Source organism: Nipponia nippon, unplaced genomic scaffold (assembly GCF_047370975.1).
Source record: "Nipponia nippon isolate SJK-2023a ecotype South Korea unplaced genomic scaffold, ASM4737097v1 scaffold_8, whole genome shotgun sequence".
Lineage (NCBI taxonomy): Eukaryota > Metazoa > Chordata > Aves > Pelecaniformes > Threskiornithidae > Nipponia > Nipponia nippon.
In genome coordinates, this window is record NW_028262402.1 from 36,388,218 (window position 1) to 36,403,404 (window position 15,187).

Genomic DNA, 15,187 nt, shown 5'->3' on the forward strand with positions numbered 1-15,187 from the left:
GACACAGCCCCAGTTCTCAGAAATCCCCGCGCTGCGGGAACATCGAGCTCCCGTTACCGCAGTTGAACAAACTGCCCTAGATCGGGGGTGCCGGGCCCGCCCGCCACCGGCCCACGTGAGCCGCGTGGAAACAGCCCCCCTCCCCCACCCGCCCCCTCCCCCCCCCCCCCCCCGGCCCCCGCCCCCGCTGCTGCGGTGGCACCGCACGCCCGGGGCTTTGCGGCTGTTTTCCTCTCCGTAATGTATCGCAGCTATTTTATTTTATTGTGGTGTTGGGTTTTTTTGTTTGGTGTTGTTTGTTTTTTTTTTTTTTTTAATTATCGGTATTATTTTTACTTTTTTTTTTTTTTTTTCACCAAGGGGAGGCCCCTGCAAGCCCACGGCGTCATCTTTCTCAACCCTCGCCGCCGCCGCTGCCACAAAAAAAAAAGAAACCAAAACCAGAATATATCTATATAAATTAATAGATTTTATAGATAGATATAATTTAGATGTATAACAAAAATATGTAATATGTAATGTATCATATATACATATAAAATATATATCTAAACATAATACATAAACACAATATATGCATATATCTTTCTATATTTTTATATATTATACATAAACATATACCTACTGTACATGCATATTACATATTACATATATACATATATTACACATATATAAAATAAATACAAGATCGACGTATTATTTAAATAATACATTTACAAAATATATGTTTAATTTTAATCTGGGGGGGGGGTGTTCTTTGTTTTGGGGGGGTGGCAGAGCGCAGTATCAGACCGCAGTCGGGGTGGGCTGGCGGGGAGGGGGTGGGCAGCCTGCGGGAGCACACTTTTGGGGGGGAGGGGGAGGGTAAGTTTTGGGGAGGGGGGTGGGGTATGACAACCCCCGCGCCGGGCTGCTGCGGGTTATTAGTAGCGTGTGCGGCGGAGATGCCCCAGTCCCAGCATCTCCCCCCCCCCCCCCCCCGCCACCTCCTCCAGCCACAGCCCGTCCTCCTCCTCCTCCTCCCCGGGAAGGGGACGGGCGTCCCCGCCGCTGGCTCCGCCTCGCCTCACCTCCCATGCCCTCCGCCGCCGCCTCCATCTTGCGCCCGCCCGCCCCCGCCAACATGTCCGCCTCCCCTCGCCCTGCCCGGGGCCGCCCCGGCGCCCCCGGCCCAGCCGCTGGTTCCCCCCTCCAGCTGTCAGCATCCCCCTCTTCCCACCCCCGGCCTCTCTGGGCTTGTGGCGTCCTTCGCTGGGGGTGTGGATTTATTTTGGGGAAAGGCGGCATTTCTCTGCAGAGGCACCTGCATGGGTGTGAAGTTGTCGTTGCCGGAGCGGCGTTAACCCGTCGCTGAAGGGCCTTCAAGCGGAGACGGTGTCACGTTAACCCCTCACCAAAACTGAGACGGAGTCACCTTGCTGCCGCAGGAAAGCAACAGCGGCCCTCTACCACAGCGCCGAGACCCCCTCGCGTTTCACCGTGGCCCCTGGCCTCGGTGTATGCGCAATTCCTGAAAGCGTTAATTTTCTGCAAAGCCTGCAAAGCTAATATAGCAGGTTATTTTCCCCTAACTTAATTGTTCAAGATTTTCTGCATGACAACAGTTCCTGACAAGAAGGTTTTTTAGGGAGGGCGAGAGGCAGAGGAAACAACCTGGGGAATGCTTGTGTTGTATATCCTGGAGATCAAAGTTATTTTTTAAATGTTCTCCAATACAGTATTTGGTTTCCAGTTATGTGCAGAAATTTATCTCCTTTCCCTCCCCTTTACTGGTGTTTTTCATCAGAAACAAAAGAGGTGTTGGGGGTGCGTGTGTGTGGTGTGTTGCCTGACGGTACATTAGGCTTTCCTAGCATTCTAGCTGAAATTGAAGATGCCTGTACTGCTCTTCCTGGACGGTTCTCCTCAGGAAGCGAGGCTCTCTTACCGTCTCCCGCCATGGCGTTGCTACTACTGCAAATCCTCCAGCAGCGGGAGTCCTGAAGCATTAGCATAGGCTGGCTTTGGAGCTTTCTGAACTCTAGTACTGGGAAGCCATGCTGGATGCTGTAACTAAGAGAGTACTGGCAACTAAATTCACAGTAATGTAGTAATTGCCACTGCTGGTGGCATTACTCAGTTCAGCTGGGAGAGTTTTTCATAGGAAGCTTTAATTCTTCATCAGTAGAAATTCTTTCCAGACAAAATAAGTATCTGGAAAGCAGCTTTGCAGTAAAAGGCTGGAGGTCCTGGTGGACACCACGTCGAACAGGAGCCAGCAGTGTGTCCTTGTGGCAAAGAAGGCGAATGGTATCCTGGGCTGCACTAGGAGGAGCAGTGCCAGCAGGCTGAGGGAGGTGATCCTTCCCCTCCCCTCAGCGCTGGTGAGGCCGCACCTGGAGTGCTGGGTCCAGTTCTGGGCTCCCCAGTACAAGAGAGACACAGACAGACTGGAGCTAGTCCAACAAAGGGCCATGAAGATGATGAAAGGACTGGAACATCTCTCCTATGAGGAAAGGCTGAGAGCTGGGACTGTTCAGCCTGGAGAAGAGAAGGCTCAGGGGGGGATCTTATTAATGTGTACAAATACCTGAAGGGAGGGTGCAAAGAGGACAGAGCCGGGCTCTTTCCAGTGGTGCCCAGGATGGGTGATAGGACCAGAGGCAATGGGCACAAACTGAAACACAGGGGGTTCCCTCTGAACATCAGGAAACACTTTTCACTGTGAGGGTGACTGAGCACTGGCACAGGTTGCCCAGGGAGGTTGTGGTGTCTCCACCCATTCAAAAGCTGCCTGGACATGGTCCTGGGCAACTGGTTCTCCCTGAGCAGGGGGGTTGGACCAGATGACCTTCAGAGGTCCCTTCCCACCTCAACCAGTCTGTGGTTCTGTGATCTGATAGCTGGATGGGTTGGTCAGTGCAAGGTTCAGAGTCAATGTTTGGGAATATGTGACAGGAAAAGCAAAGGGTTTAAGCATACTAACTTCCTTTCATAATTTTGGGTACTGCTGAGTAATACCCTCATATTGTTTTTCCTGTGTTTACTGGTACCGGTGAAGGGGTCTTGTGGGTTCTACAGCTCATGCCCCTAATGCTTTTTCAGCTTTTAGGATTTACTTACTACACAGCCTTTGTACGTGTAGTACAATATGAATTGTACTGTGCTTGAATATGCCTGTGCTTGCACATATGCACCACGTTACCATAAATCACCTCTAGGGACAAAAGAGAGACTAGAAAGGCTTCTCTGGTCTTAAACCCATCTTCCTAGTCCCTTTATTTTTCTGAAAGAAGATATCCCTGTTAAAGACAGTTTTCTCTCTGAAAGATGTACCTAAACAATATGATAGATCCTGGTTTGCAGTCTGGTTATACCAGCACAAGCTTTGTTTAGTAATAATGTTAAGAACACTGTCTTACTCACTAAGGTTGTCTTTAACTGTTACATTTACCCCAGAATGTGAAAAATGCTATTATAACCCTGAACTGAAGAAAATACTGGATTGATTGTTTATACTTACAAAATGCTTTTCTGTGTAAGGATCAACCATTGACTTTCACTGTCAGTCCTTTTCTATGTCCCTGTTTTAATGTCAGCCTGTACTGAGTTTAGGTAAAATCTCTTCTAGTCAGTCTTGCACTGAAATCAGCTTAAGCTAAAGTCTGTGGCAAATCAGCTTTAGCTAACTTGATTCTGGTTGTTTTGCGAGAGAGCCAGAGGAGGTTTTAGATACCTAGAGCAGCATATGGGCACATAAATTCTACACAAATTCAAAATTGCAAAGACCTGCTGACTCATAATGCTAAAAGAGCTTAAACTCCTAACTTCTCTTAAATTTCCCTGATATTCAGCTCCTGGGCACACCCTCAGACAATTAGGTCTTCATACAAATAAGCATTCAGTTTTTAAACTTGCCCAGATTTCAGTCCTTGCTAAGAACATCAAGGCAGCTGCAGCAAGCTGGTCAGGCCCATCATGCTGTCTGTAGCAGTGGCCTAGGGAAGGGTTTAAGGAACTGCTTCAAAGAAGCTTCAAAGCAGCTCGGAGGCTTTGTGATATCTTTCCGTTTCATTGCAAAACGCTAAGGAGCCCTTAGAGCAGAGCCTGGGATTCAGATCTCACCCTGTTCCACCCAAGTATTCTAAGGAAGAAGTTCATTCTCTCATTCAAAGTCAAATGGTTTTAAAAAGAAGGGTGGAGACCATCTTCTCCACAATAGCCCAACAGCCTCAGTGCTTCGTTTCAAGGTGAGAGCTGTGGGTGTTAATCCCCTCAGTAAATAGGAAACTCCAGTTCTCTCCAAGGACTGATCTCCTGGTGACAGCCGCAGCCTCAGAGCACACCAGGGCTGGGGTCCAGGCTGGAGACCACCGGCTGGGGGAAGCCTTTCTCTAGCTTGACTGAGTAAGACTCCTAATTTCCAGAGAGGAGTGTGGCTAAAGGTAATAGTTCATCCTTAGCATTTTCTTCTTGGCTGCTCAAAATGTCCTGCTACTCAGTGCACTTGTCGTTCTGACAGCCTTTCCAAGGCTGCCATTGTAGGGCAGGCAAAAGCATGCTCTGCCCTTGCTTCCGAGGTAGCTGATTGCAAGTCAGCTCCAGCGTGGGCAGTTAGCGCCGTGCTAAATTAAAGCTGATGAGTCCTGCTGGGGTAAGGAGGATATTAGGTCGTGCTCACTGTTCTGACTTGGCTGCATAACTTCTAGTTTGGAGCATGGGCAGTGCTTGAGCAAGGTTGCACAGCACAGCCTGAGTTATCCAGCTCTTCTCTGCCACCGAGTGTGGAACCTCAAGTGCCCACCTCAGGGCTCTGACACCCACATGTACATGAAAAGCACGTAGGTATTGTCACATACATAGCATGATGCCTCACCATTGCCTGAGTAATTGGCAAAGCAGATTCCTGTCAATGCAAAGGTTCGGGAGTGAGAAAGCTGTCACTGCAGCTACATCGCTGTCTGCACCAGAGATCTCTTTTTCTTTTTTTTTTTTTCCCTTAGAGCTGCCAAATACTTTCCACCTAATCTTCTCAAATACTAGTGCCTCTAACACTGGAGGATCTTTGCCATCACAAATGTAATGCAGGCTCCAGGTTTAAATATGTATTTTGTATGTGTGTGACTTTACCATGGTGGATCGTCATGTGTGTTGGCATTGCAGACTTGTATGTAGAGAAAAAACTGTAAAGAGAATGGAAAAAAGATTAACAAAGATGTCAGGTAGCTGAATTAAATTATATGTCCAAGGACTTGGACAACCAGATGATCTAAAAGGTGATTGATTTCTGCGGAGGGAAACTGGGAAAGGACATGATTCACTTACGAATGTGTGTTCCTTCTTTTTAATGCAGCCATTTATTTATCCGTGCAGCTATGTCTATATATTTCACTTGTTTGAAACCTAGTAAGAACAGTCGTTAGTACTCATAGCATTAAGGTGAGTGCTACTTTTTTTGAGTTTCAAATATCAACACTGAATCAGACAAACAGCACATCTTGCTGCGGGTTCAGAGCTCAGTGAGAAAGTCAGTGTTGGATTTCAAGATCAGCGACGTGCTGTTCAGCATTTCAGGTAACTTTTGTCACTCAGACAAGTAGCCAAGCCTGGGCTGGATAGGTCTAGCTGATGCTAAACCAATTTGTCTACTTCTTCTTCAAGATACAAAGATAACAAATCTTAGAAAGACAGTATCGGTCAGAACACCAAGTTCTGGTGGTCTTAGACTGCACAAATACCGGTGCTGACGTTCAAAACCAAATAGTTTAACTTTGTGTAAAAGCTGCAGAGGTTTAGTTTTCAAGTGAAGCAACTTAACAAGGCAGGTGCAAGGGACCTTTGCAGGACGAATCAGACAGTACTTCCAGCACCGTGGCTAGCTTTGTCTTCTAAACCAACTTTCTCTGTGGAAAAGTTATTATTTTCTCACTAATACTGTTCAAGAAGCAACTATTGCTGCTGCAAATACAAAACTAGTACGAAATATCCCGTCTTATTGTTTGAAGGAGTTGGGCATAGAGACAGAAGTCTATTATTTAGGCTTTCTTAAGGTCTTAAGGTCTACTGCCATGAAGCTCCCTTCACCTGACTTGGCAGCACCTGGAAAACCATCCTTTTTATGTTCCAGCTTTACTCTGGCTGAGAACCTCCCCTCACAAATGTATGTGAATCAGAAGTCCAGTTATATTTAGCATGTTCCTGGACAAGTCACGCCAGCCAGAAGTGGTAACACAAATTGAAAATATCAGATGTTTTCTAATGACTTGTAATGCAAACATACATTTTGCCTGTCTAGTTTGGATCCCAGCATCCTAAAGGCCGAAGACATTTAAGTATGCTTCCGCTGTTTGCGAGAACAGAATTATAATAAAATTAGCACTTGTCTGCTGCCAGCATTGCACATGAAGTTCTTTATAAATATTAATCTAAATGACCTAGCTTGCTAATTAAGTAATCATCTGCATACAGCAAGTGGTACTTCATGGTATGCAATGGTTGTTTAGCTCCACCCAGTAGTTACACGCACAAGGGGCTTATTGCTGAATCCGCCAAGGGCTTTGTTCAGATTCACAACTTGTCCTGCTTAGAATTAAATATAAGATCAAATAATAAAGGTCAACTTCACTAAACATTTACCCATAGAAATAACATTAAATGACTATGCTGTTCCTCTTAATATACATCATGCCATATGAACGGAAATTCAATTTACCTGTTGATGTTTACACCAGCAGCTGTTTTGAGAATTTTGGGATTCATTTCTTCAAGCAAGTAAATATTTACTACTCTGTTTCTGCTAAAGCAGCATTGGCTGTTACATGATAACAAAAGAAGTTTTGGTATTTCTGCAGAAATGAATACAGCCTGATTTTTCCTCCCAGGAGTCACCTGGCTATGAAAGGCAGGAAAAGTGATTAAACGTGCATTTAGGTAGATTTACATGTACATGTAATTTTGAGAAGCCTACTCTCTGTGCTTGTTAGGAATCACAGCTGTTGATTTCACTGCCTATGTTCTACTACAGTCACTATTTCCAAAGAGCAAAAAAAAAAAGGAGCAGGAACTCGTAATTCCCATCTCTTTTACTGTACATGTAAAAAAGATGAACATAAAGACTTTTCTTCCTTTTTTACATATCAGCGTTTGCTGACTTTCAATCTGCTGTACCAGAGAGGGCCCACAGAGAACAATAATGCTCAGCAGGTGCCAATAAGGACACAATCTGAGAGCTAATTTTATCTGCTTCTCAGGATGCTGAAGGTACGAGTTGGAATTTCCCTAATTATCTTCTTCCCCTCTTAGCTTATAAAATAAATGCACTTTATGGAATGCGTATTGAGATCAGAGTGAATACTAAAGAGTTCATTCTTTCCAACAGATGCAAATTGCATTTCTTCTTGATCAGTTCTTAGAGACCCTGAGATTCAAGAGTGCACGCAGTTGCCATTGAGAAGTTTGTGTATAGAAGATCGTATAGTATCTTCACTTTGTAGTACTTACCCTGTTGAGATACAAACCTTGGGCTTTTGAGGATTGCAATCCACTGTTCTCATAATGATGACTTAAAAGAGACCCTTTTAGTTATCATTGTAACCTTTGTTCTCAGTCAGACAGTTGCAAAGTGCTCGCCACATTTAATAAGTAATATTATTTCATTGTGGAGTAATCTGTCCTCCAAGAATGTAAACGATGCGGAAACACTCTGATAAAGTATCATACCAGTTCACGCCAATATTTCTCGTCAGTGAGTGGTGAATGCTGGAACAATCGCAAACACTACCTGCCTTATCTGGACTATCCTAGTGATGACCTAAACCACACGTACAGTGCCCGTACAGTGCCCTCCAGCTTCTTTCGGCACGCAGGAATGCACAGCCTCTCAGCAGTGGTTAATGGCCTCCCCTTGGGAACAGCTCACTCAAGAATTCTCTTAAAAGCTGGCATATAGATCTCTGAGCAGCTTTTCTGTAGTCACGAAGTCTGTTGATCACTTGATATCTTTCCATGGATTTGCGTTGTTTGTCCTACTCAGTTCTGTGTGTGGCTGCTGTTTTCACTGCTGTCCAGAATGATTTGTAGCTTTGTAGAAACACAGCACAATACTTAGAATAAACATGCCAAGTATCTCATGTTATCAGCCTTTTTTCAGTGTTGCACAATGGAGATGCAGTACAATTTATTTTTAGGTGATATACAAACAATAAACATCACTCTTGGTTTTGTTGTTGTTGTTTTTCAGAAACAGCATATAGTGAAAAAGTCTTCTAGGACAAATGTAAAACAGGGTCTACTTCTCGAAATTAATCCCTTGAGGTATTCAGTAAGTCACTAGGGCATTCTGATTGTAATCAGTAAGAAAGATGAAGCTCTACACTTTTTGAAAGAGGTTGGATAGGCACATAACGATGATAAATTAATGTATTTTTGAAACAACATTTTGTTTCAGTGACTGATGCTAACTGACCTATCAAAATAAGCAATTAAGGGAACCTTAGAAACTAATACAGAAATTTTGGATCAGTTCTCTTTTTTTCTTTTCGAAAAGGTACAGTATCTCAGAGTGTCAGCAGAGAACTTCTTCAGTTTCTAATGGGTTACTCTTTTTGGGTAACCCTCAAGATAAACTTTGTTACATCCACAGTATTGTTCCTGGCAAGTGGATGATTTATGGAATTATTAACAGAGTTGGTCTTCTACTGTTTCAAGCAGACATTTTTATTTTCTAACAGAATGCAGTAAAGGAAAGAATGATGCGAAAGCAGGAGGAATCCACCAAGTGGCTAAAAGGGCTTGAGTATGCACTGCCAGCTTACAGATGGTGCCAAAAAATCCTGCAGTATGTGTTATATCCCTGACCCAAAGCTATTTGCAATTTGCATTTGGAAAATAAAGAACCTTACAGTCCAGCATCCCCTGGGTCTCTGAGAGGAAACCCACGTAAATAGATAATGAAGAGTGTGTAACCTCATCTTGGACTGCCAAGAGACTTAGCAGATGATCATGATATTCATTCTGTATTGTGCCCTCCTGAGGAATCTCCAAATATTTGAAGAGCAAGGCATGGGAATCATCATTTCATTCTTTGCTGAAAGGAACTACTTCCTCACAGGAATGAAGAAAAGTCAATTCTCAAACAGCACAAAAATGTAGGGCAAGAACTGAGGAATGCTTTTTATGCAGCTGCAGAAATATATCCAGAGTGTAATTATTTATGTTGGAATTTGAACAGGAGATTTCAACTTCCAATCTTTCTTTCTGAAAAGTACAATGGCAACTTTTTAGCTACCTCATATGAACATGAGTTTCTCTGCAACAAAAGCTGAACAGCATTTCCTAACTCCATAATTTCTAATCCCCACTGGTTTCATTCTGACCAACATGGAACAATGCTATCTTTAGAATTATTTAAGTTCTTCTTCTGAAGTGTCTCCTCATTATCTGGAAGTCTTCTGTCGGACTACTGGTCAGACCCATCATGACTCAGCTGATGAGATCTGGTCAAACAGGTATTGCTAGGCAATGCTTTTTATTAAAAGCACATACGTGTTTTTAATGCTCAAGTTGTTCTAACACTTCTCTTTCCTGATGTGTGCATAGGGCAGGTTCTGCAGCACTGCTGGGCTGCCTTTGGTAGGGGGGAGAGCTACTTTTTAACTCCCAGCTTTCTGATGCCCTTTCCTCCGCCCTCATGTTTTCCGTGCCTACAGCCTGGTATGTGTACATCCATCCCGCTTCATTCTAAGGCAGGAGCCTAATAATGAAGCTCTTAATGAGACCAGTGAAACCAGTACCAGAAACAATGAGTCTTCATTACTGCTGGAGAAGACTGGGGTGTTTGATATGCATGAAGCTTTGTGCAGACAGCTACAACTATAAACTGCCATTTGTTACTGTCAAACAAATAAGTGTTACAACTGTTTAAAAGCGTTGCTCTTCTCTAGCAAAGGATTTATATTTCAAAAATAAAATAAACACTAAGTAGTCCTATATCTTTGTTTTATCCACACCTAAAGTGTGGATGTTGGCTGATGAACAGAAATCCTGTTCTCTATTACTGCTTACTCAACAGGGCTGGAAATGATAAACAATAGGCTTGATTATATTAGAAATAAGTGAGATAAAGTGGTTGTGACCTGAGCCCTAAGCCATCAAATATTTTGGCTATTTGTATATGGTTACTATGTTTGTAAAACATATAAACCTTTCACATAACTGTACGTTTGTAGAGTTTGTTTTTAATATGTAACAGAGAGCCTAAAAAGCTCACATACTCTTAACCCATTTTGCTTTCAGTTGTGCAGGAAGTACCGTGTTTGGCATACACGTTGCGGAAACCTACAAGAAAAAAAAAAGCTTAATTGCAAGGTAGTTTTCCCACTACCATCTCCCAGCCAAACCACTAAAGTTTTATTGGTAACAGCCTGGGTCTCTGCAGGCAGTGTAGCTGATAGCTTCCTGTCTGCCCAAACAGACCTAACATAGTGTGCCTCATCAAAAGATTTCACAGAATCATAGAATGTCCTGAGCTGGAAGGGACCCACAAGGATCATCGAGTCCAGCTCCTGTCCCTGCATAGGACAACCCCAAAATTCACACCATATGTCTGAGGGCATTGTCCAAATGCTTCTTGAATATTGTCAGGCTTGGTGCTGTGACTACCTCCCGTGAGAGCCTGTTCCAGTGCTCCACCACCCTCTGGGTGAAGAACCTTTTCCTAATGTCCAACCTAAACCTCCCCAGGCATATCTTCCTGCCGTTCCCTCGGGTTCTATCATTGGTTGCCAGGGAGAAGAGATCAGCACCTGCCCCTGCTCCTGCCCTCGTGAGGAAGCTGTAGACCGCGATGAGGTCTCCCCTCAGTCTCCTCTTCTCCAGGCTGAACAGACCAAGTGACTTCAGCCGCTCCTCATATGGCTTCCCCTCCAAACCCTTCACCATCTTCATGGGTCTCCTCTGGACACTCTCTAGTAGCTTTGTATCCTTTTTATACTGTGGCACCCAAAACTGCACACAGTACTCAAGATGAGGCCGCACCAGTGCAGAGTAGAGCGGGACAATCACCTCCCTCGACCAGCTAGCCATGGGGTGCTTGATGCACCCCAGGACACGGTTGGCCCTCCTGGCTGCCAGGGCACACTGCTGGCTCATGTTCAACTTGCCATCAACCAGAACCCCCAGATCCCTCTCCGCAGGGCTGCTCTCCAGCCTCTCGTTCCCCACTCTGTATGGACATCCAGGGTTGCCCTGGCCCAGGTGCAAAATCCAGCACTTGCCCTTGTTAAACTTCATACCGCTGGTGATTGCCCAGCTCTCTAATTTGTTTAGATCTCTCTGCAGGGCCTGTATGCCCTCGAAAGTGTCAACAGCTCCTCCCAATTTTGTGTCATCAGCAAACTTACATAATAATCCTTTGAGTCCTGCATCCTAGTCATTTATGAAGACATTCAAGAGCACTGGCCCTAAGATGGATCCCTGCGGAACCCCACTAGTGACTGGTCGCCAGCCCAATGTAACACCATTTACTATAACCCTTTGAGCCCAACCCGCCAGCCAACTGCTCACCTATTGCATTATGTGTTTATCCAGCTGTACACTGGACATTTTGTCCAGGAGGATACTGTGAGAGACAGTATCGAAGGCTTTACTGAAATCCAAAAAGACTACATTGACTGGCTTCCCTTGGTCAAGATTTAGAGCTGTCTCCTATATTCAAAGAACTCTATTTCACTTGTCAACTAAATTTTTTTTTCTTCTATATGACCAGAATATCTTATTCCTTTAGAAAATCTTAATGCCCATGGATTTTGAACTTGTGTCTAATTTATGTTCATATGCATGAAGCATCTATGGCACCTTACTGAGGAAAAACCTTTTGCCATGATGGCTAGGAAATATTTCTATGGAATATTGTTCCATGGAATATGGAAATATTGTTATGGAATCTAGCTAGTTAGAAAAATCCCAAGCAATTGGACTTGTGTGAAAGCTACAAAAGGATAATTTGGTTTGTGTGAATATTCCAGATGACTCTCTTCAAAATACCTACCAAAAAAGAAAAAAAAAAAAGAATATACATAATATTTCTCTGTGTGCTCTATAACATACAGGAAGAAGACTGGTAATTGCCATTTTCTTTCTCCTGCAGCAGACATAGCCCCAGTCTGTAGCAGGAAAGGTGAGGAAGTGGGAATGCCATGCATTTATATTGTTGGAACTGTATGTGACTTAGATGGTGCTAACAGGAGGGTTAAAACCAGCTTAATATTTCTGACCTGCATATCATATTTCTGCATGTGTACACAGACATGCACAAGCACATATCTGTATCTATGTGTGCATGCCCCCATAATCCACCATTCATAAAGCTTTGACTGCAAGCTGTTCTGGTCCAGTCATTGCAAAAGAGGAAGGGGAGTTCATAGCTGTTGTGGCAGCATTCATGTGCTTACTTTTATTCCTGTGGCTGGCACATGCTAAAAACAAATCTCACTAAAACAAAAGAGAAGAAACCAAAGCTTATTCCTACCATGTTTTTAGCATGTGGATGAAGAAATTCCTACAGCTTTCAAGGATAAAGGCAACTGCTGAGCAAGAGTAGTTAGTAGGCCAGGGTGTCTTGCTGCGCACACAAAAAAATAAATGTAGAGGAGAAGGGAAACTGAAATGTGTCTCTGAGCATGTGTTGTACTCTACGTCATATTCCTTTGGTGCAATTGGTCTTTTTGTAATTTCTTACTAGGATACAAGAAGTACGAGTTGCAGTGAATATAATTTTATACGGGCAGCTAAACTGTGGTCTATCATTCTCTTCTAGTCTGAGTTGACACTAAGATGGACACTTTATTTCCCTGTGCTCTCCTATTTAGACCTTTTACTCTATGGCACTAGGAGAGAAAAGCCTGTTGACCCCTCTTCTCATTTAATACAAAAACGTGGATGACTTGGGGCTGTTCAATCATTCACAGAGAAATCAAGACAAACTTTCCTCTGCCATGCAGTGCCACCAAGGGCCGTGGGTTTGCTGAGAGGTAGTAGTCTCACTCCTGTAATAAGTCATTGCCCTTGACAATATCAGAGTGGATTAGTATCTGGATATGCTTGCTGACCCCACTGCGGCAATCTTGTCAGATGTTTGCTTCCTGTCCACAGTATGAATATTAAAGTAAAAAAAAAATCATACTAACTTACATAAATTGCTCAAGACTTTTTCCTCAGCGCTTATTCCAAGAGGAAAGTGTCCTTAGAGCGTGAAAAACAGAGGAAGAGAAGTAGTTGTCCTGAGAGAGCATTAGTTCATACTGAGGAAAAAACCTGAAGAGTGGGTGAGAGGGCAGATTTACTGATAGAGAGGGCTAAAGGATCTCAGCAAACTGTTTATTAACACCTTATAGCTCAACAGAGATGTCATGAGAGAAAGACGCAGCCAAGCCGTGGTTTTAAGGGGACTTTAAACCTAACTCAACCCGCTTATGAGCACTGAGTAGTACAGCACACATTCTTGTGCTACCAGGCAGTACTTGTGCATCTCTACAGTCCTCCCCACCATTTAGACTGTGACGGATTTCCATCTTTAAAGGCTGTACCATTTGTAGAGAACTGCTAGTGTTAAAACAACAAGATGTCTCAAACAGCCTGGTGCTAAAACCACAATGCAGAGCGACGGTCGCTAGGACCCAAGACTGGACAGTACCTGGAGTGAGGGTGAGGGAGGGAGTCCTGTGGAGACAGGGCGGCCTTGCCTCGGCCCCATTCCCCATGGTCTGTGAAGCCTCTTATTCTCCCCCACACCTACTGCCTGGGGGACAGTCCTGGTATGGCTCCTCTTGGTTTGACCGGTCGCTGATGTAATTTTCCAATTAGCAAAACTACTAACCACTTGTGCCTTGGGAAAGGAATTTGGGAGGGAGCTAAAAGATAGCAAACTGTGGAAAACTAACGGCTCTAACCTTGACAAAGAGCTAACAAGCCAACAAAAGTGAACATCTTGGCACCAAAGACTGGACAGTGGCCAGAGAAGATAAAACTGCAGAAAGTAGGTGACAGGTAAATGTGGTGAGGGGAGATCATGACCACTGACTCAATTCAGGAACGAAAAGACTTGCCCCCCCGCCCCCCGAAAGGAGCATGCGTGGTAATTTACATAGCAAGCAAGGCTAATTTAAATACAGTAAACCAATAGTGTACAAAATGTTAATCACTAACCAATAAGTGTAAATTTAGGCGGGTTTATACTAATCATGTAGCCTGATAAATGTGTTGTAGTTTGTTGTGTGTGTTGGTGCTCGTGTGTGTACCGGTAGTCGTGTTTACGTTCGTGCTCATGCTCGTGTGTGTGTGATCTGTGGAATTATTCTCACCGAGCACCCTGCGCAGAATCAACATCTCTATAAGAACCTTCATTTCTCCTCACTCTTTTTCTTCCCTCACCAAATACCCTTGTTGGCAGGACCAACGCTGGATCCAGGACTGGTGATTCTCTTCTCTCTCTCTCTCTCTCTCTCTCTCTCTCTTTCACTTTTCCTAAGGTGATTAAGTTGTTAAAGTTGTTAAATTGAAGTCAAGTAGTGCATAGCCTACCTAGATTTTCTGTAAAACCGCATAGCTGGGGTGAATATAACTGTGAGAGGGTTGGCGAATATCGAATATTTGTACTCAATATTTCTCTCTATAGAAGCTTTCTATTAAAGCTGGTGTTTGTGTATGGACCTTGAGTGTTGGCCCACCTTAATCCACACCGAGAGGATTTGCGAATCTTTGTCACTCCTCCCCGCTCCTCCCCAGGTGGGACGTGACACCATTGCATGGCCTCCCCCTTCACCATTGAGGCTGCATCTAGTCCCCTTGGAAAATGCAGATCGATAAAGGATGTTCTTGCTTTGGAGTACCTGCTATAACCACATATCTATCTATGCTGGGGAGAACAACAGCTATATATTTCCTTTGTTCTGCTGTTGGCACCAGGGGCTGTTCTCTAGCACAGTGACACGACAGATATAAATACTTCTTTTACTTTGTCTCTATAGTAACAGACTGCCAAAAGAAGGGATCTCGTGTCTGGGAGCTCAGCCATGAGCATAGTGAAAATGGAGGACTATACCCCATCATCAGGAAAGGAAACTCTTTAAGAATAATTTGTTTAAACAAAGTGTTACGGATGGGACTGGAAATGATGCATATAAGTTAAGATACTTGAGAAGAAGGTATTCTC